Genomic DNA, 5,806 nt, shown 5'->3' on the forward strand with positions numbered 1-5,806 from the left:
CTGATAATCTTTGAACATGAAGCTCTTGTTGCCCCTGAGGGTTGTGAGCAGCGGTAAATCTGATTTTCTGTTGTTTGAATGTAATGTGCTTGTTTTTGCACTTGTGAACACGCGTCTCCTTATTTAATCCAGTGATATTCCCTCTCTCTTCCTCTCTTCTGTTCCTCAGTTCCCACACAGGTTTATCTTTCTGCAACAAACAGAAATAAAGGAAGAGTTTATTACACACGCAGTTTAAAAGCTGATTATTATTAATACACCAATCATCATACGCTCAACTCTAACAGACATGCGGCTGTAACGTTTCTATAGTAACAGCTCGTTCACGTGTACAGTGCTCGCTCCATGTGCGGGGTTCAAAGAAAACATGTAATTAATAAATAACATGGAGACATTTTCCATAATTAGACGTTTATTTAACACTCAGAACTTCAGCTCCTGCCTAAGTTCATTCACTGTGGGAAAAAAGCCAAACAAATTTCCTGAATTTACCTTAAATACCTTAAACCACATCAATGTTAACTAAAAAGAAGAGAGTGACGTGTATAAACTCTACAGAAGAGTGATGTGTATAAACTCTACAGAAGAGTGACGTGTATAAACTCTACAGAAGAGTGATGTGTATAAACTCTACAGAAGAGTGACGTGTATAAACTCTACAGAAGAGTGATGTGTATAAACTCTATAGAAGAGAGTGACGTGTATAAACTCTACAGAAGAGTGATGTGTATAAACTCTACAGAAGAGTGACGTGTATAAACTCTACAGAAGAGTGACGTGTATAAACTCTACAGAAGAGTGACGTGTATAAACTCTATAGAAGAGAGTGATGTGTATAAACTCTACAGGAGAGTGACGTGGATAAACTCTGCAGAAGAAAGTGACGTGTATAAACTCTACAGAAGAGTGACATGTATAAACTCTACAGAAGAGTGACGTGTATAAACTCTATAGAAGAGAGTGATGTGTATAAACTCTATAGAAGAGAGTGATGTGTATAAACTCTACAGAAGAGTGACGTGTATAAACTCTACAGAAGAGTGATGTGTATAAACTCTATAGAAGAGAGTGACGTGTATAAACTCTACAGAAGAGTGATGTGTATAAACTCTACAGAAGAGTGACGTGTATAAACTCTACAGAAGAGTGATGTGTATAAACTCTATAGAAGAGAGTGACGTGTATAAACTCTACAGAAGAGTGATGTGTATAAACTCTACAGAAGAGTGACGTGTATAAACTCTACAGAAGAGTGATGTGTATAAACTCTACAGAAGAGTGACGTGTATAAACTCTACAGAAGAGTGATGTGTATAAACTCTATAGAAGAGAGTGACGTGTATAAACTCTACAGAAGAGTGATGTGTATAAACTCTACAGAAGAGTGACGTGTATAAACTCTACAGAAGAGTGACGTGTATAAACTCTACAGAAGAGTGACGTGTATAAACTCTATAGAAGAGAGTGATGTGTATAAACTCTACAGGAGAGTGATGTGGATAAACTCTGCAGAAGAAAGTGACGTGTATAAACTCTACAGAAGAGTGACATGTATAAACTCTACAGAAGAGTGACGTGTATAAACTCTATAGAAGAGAGTGATGTGTATAAACTCTATAGAAGAGAGTGATGTGTATAAACTCTACAGAAGAGTGACGTGTATAAACTCTACAGAAGAGTGATGTGTATAAACTCTACAGAAGAGTGATGTGTATAAACTCTATAGAAGAGAGTGACGTGTATAAACTCTACAGAAGAGTGATGTGTATAAACTCTACAGAAGAGTGACGTGTATAAACTCTACAGAAGAGTGACGTGTATAAACTCTACAGAAGAGTGACGTGTATAAACTCTATAGAAGAGAGTGATGTGTATAAACTCTACAGGAGAGTGACGTGGATAAACTCTGCAGAAGAAAGTGACGTGTATAAACTCTGCAGAAGAAAGTGACGTGTATAAACTCTACAGAAGAGTGACGTGTATAAACTCTACAGAAGAGTGACGTGTATAAACTCTACAGAAGAGTGACGTGTATAAACTCTATAGAAGAGAGTGATGTGTATAAACTCTACAGGAGAGTGACGTGGATAAACTCTGCAGAAGAAAGTGACGTGTATAAACTCTATAGAAGAGTGATGTGTATAAACTCTACAGAAGAGTGACGTGTATAAACTCTATAGAAGAGTGATGTGTATAAACTCTACAGAAGAGTGACGTGTATAAACTCTACAGAAGAGTGATGTGTATAAACTCTATAGAAGAGAGTGACGTGTATAAACTCTACAGAAGAGTGATGTGTATAAACTCTACAGAAGAGTGACGTGTATAAACTCTACAGAAGAGTGATGTGTATAAACTCTACAGAAGAGTGACGTGTATAAACTCTACAGAAGAGTGATGTGTATAAACTCTATAGAAGAGAGTGACGTGTATAAACTCTACAGAAGAGTGATGTGTATAAACTCTACAGAAGAGTGACGTGTATAAACTCTACAGAAGAGTGACGTGTATAAACTCTACAGAAGAGTGACGTGTATAAACTCTATAGAAGAGAGTGATGTGTATAAACTCTACAGGAGAGTGACGTGGATAAACTCTGCAGAAGAAAGTGACGTGTATAAACTCTACAGAAGAGTGACATGTATAAACTCTACAGAAGAGTGACGTGTATAAACTCTATAGAAGAGAGTGATGTGTATAAACTCTATAGAAGAGAGTGATGTGTATAAACTCTACAGAAGAGTGACGTGTATAAACTCTACAGAAGAGTGATGTGTATAAACTCTATAGAAGAGAGTGACGTGTATAAACTCTACAGAAGAGTGATGTGTATAAACTCTACAGAAGAGTGACGTGTATAAACTCTACAGAAGAGTGATGTGTATAAACTCTATAGAAGAGAGTGACGTGTATAAACTCTACAGAAGAGTGATGTGTATAAACTCTACAGAAGAGTGACGTGTATAAACTCTACAGAAGAGTGATGTGTATAAACTCTACAGAAGAGTGACGTGTATAAACTCTACAGAAGAGTGATGTGTATAAACTCTATAGAAGAGAGTGACGTGTATAAACTCTACAGAAGAGTGATGTGTATAAACTCTACAGAAGAGTGACGTGTATAAACTCTACAGAAGAGTGACGTGTATAAACTCTACAGAAGAGTGACGTGTATAAACTCTATAGAAGAGAGTGATGTGTATAAACTCTACAGGAGAGTGATGTGGATAAACTCTGCAGAAGAAAGTGACGTGTATAAACTCTACAGAAGAGTGACATGTATAAACTCTACAGAAGAGTGACGTGTATAAACTCTATAGAAGAGAGTGATGTGTATAAACTCTATAGAAGAGAGTGATGTGTATAAACTCTACAGAAGAGTGACGTGTATAAACTCTACAGAAGAGTGATGTGTATAAACTCTACAGAAGAGTGATGTGTATAAACTCTATAGAAGAGAGTGACGTGTATAAACTCTACAGAAGAGTGATGTGTATAAACTCTACAGAAGAGTGACGTGTATAAACTCTACAGAAGAGTGACGTGTATAAACTCTACAGAAGAGTGACGTGTATAAACTCTATAGAAGAGAGTGATGTGTATAAACTCTACAGGAGAGTGACGTGGATAAACTCTGCAGAAGAAAGTGACGTGTATAAACTCTGCAGAAGAAAGTGACGTGTATAAACTCTACAGAAGAGTGACGTGTATAAACTCTACAGAAGAGTGACGTGTATAAACTCTACAGAAGAGTGACGTGTATAAACTCTATAGAAGAGAGTGATGTGTATAAACTCTACAGGAGAGTGACGTGGATAAACTCTGCAGAAGAAAGTGACGTGTATAAACTCTATAGAAGAGTGATGTGTATAAACTCTACAGAAGAGTGACGTGTATAAACTCTATAGAAGAGTGATGTGTATAAACTCTACAGAAGAGTGACGTGTATAAACTCTACAGAAGAGTGATGTGTATAAACTCTATAGAAGAGAGTGACGTGTATAAACTCTACAGAAGAGTGATGTGTATAAACTCTACAGAAGAGTGACGTGTATAAACTCTACAGAAGAGTGATGTGTATAAACTCTACAGAAGAGTGACGTGTATAAACTCTACAGAAGAGTGATGTGTATAAACTCTATAGAAGAGAGTGACGTGTATAAACTCTACAGAAGAGTGATGTGTATAAACTCTACAGAAGAGTGACGTGTATAAACTCTACAGAAGAGTGACGTGTATAAACTCTACAGAAGAGTGACGTGTATAAACTCTATAGAAGAGAGTGATGTGTATAAACTCTACAGGAGAGTGACGTGGATAAACTCTGCAGAAGAAAGTGACGTGTATAAACTCTACAGAAGAGTGACATGTATAAACTCTACAGAAGAGTGACGTGTATAAACTCTATAGAAGAGAGTGATGTGTATAAACTCTATAGAAGAGAGTGATGTGTATAAACTCTACAGAAGAGTGACGTGTATAAACTCTACAGAAGAGTGATGTGTATAAACTCTATAGAAGAGAGTGACGTGTATAAACTCTACAGAAGAGTGATGTGTATAAACTCTACAGAAGAGAGTGACGTTTATAAACTCTACAGGAGAGTGATGTGTATAAATTCTACAGAAGAGAGTGACGTGTATAAACTCTACAGAAGAGTGATGTGTATAAATTCTACAGAAGAGAGTGACGTGTATAAACTCTGCAGAAGAGAGTGACGTGTATAAACTCTACAGAAGAGTGACGTGTATAAACTCTATAGAAGAGAGTGATGTGTATAAACTCTACAGGAGAGTGACGTGGATAAACTCTGCAGAAGAAAGTGACGTGTATAAACTCTACAGAAGAGTGACGTGTATAAACTCTACAGAAGAGTGACGTGTATAAACTCTACAGAAGAGTGACGTGTATAAACTCTACAGAAGAGTGACGTGTATAAACTCTACAGAAGAGAGTGACGTGTATAAACTCTACAGGAGAGTGACGTGTATAAACTCTACAGGAGAGTGACGTGTATAAACTCTGCAGGAGAGTGACGTGTATAAACTCTACAGAAGAGTGACGTGTATAAACTCTATAGAAGAGAGTGATGTGTATAAACTCTACAGGAGAGTGATGTGGATAAACTCTGCAGAAGAAAGTGACGTGTATAAACTCTGCAGAAGAGAGTGACGTGTATAAACTCTACAGGAGAGTGACGTGTATAAACTCTACAGGAGATTGACGTGTATAAACTCTACAGAAGAGAGTGACATGTATAAACTCTACAGGAGAGTGACGTGTATAAACTCTACAGAAGAGAGTGACGTGTATAAACTCTACAGAAGAGAGTGACGTGTATAAACTCTAAAGAAGAGTGACGTGTATAAACTCTACAGGAGAGTGATGTGTATAAACTCTACAGGAGAGTGAAGTGTATAAACTCTGCAGAAGAGAGTGATGTGTATAAACTCTACAGGAGAGTGACGTGTATAAACTCTACAGAAGAGAGTGACATGTATAAACTCTACAGAAGAGTGACGTGTATAAACTCTACAGAAGAGAGTGACGTATAAACTCTACAGAAGAGTGACGTGTATAAACTCTACAGAAGAGTGACATGTATAAACTCTACAGAAGAGTGACGTGTATAAACTCTACAGAAGAGTGATGTGTATAAACACTACAGAAGCTTTGACAGATTTCATACATTTCCCAAAATTGAACATCCTGTCAGCTGTTTTAGCTGGACTCCACCCACTTCCTGAGGCTGGACTCCACCCACATCCAGCATGGTGTTTGATGTGTAGTGACAGTGTAAGAGTGT

Source organism: Hemibagrus wyckioides, linkage group LG10 (genome assembly GCF_019097595.1).
Source record: "Hemibagrus wyckioides isolate EC202008001 linkage group LG10, SWU_Hwy_1.0, whole genome shotgun sequence".
Lineage (NCBI taxonomy): Eukaryota > Metazoa > Chordata > Actinopteri > Siluriformes > Bagridae > Hemibagrus > Hemibagrus wyckioides.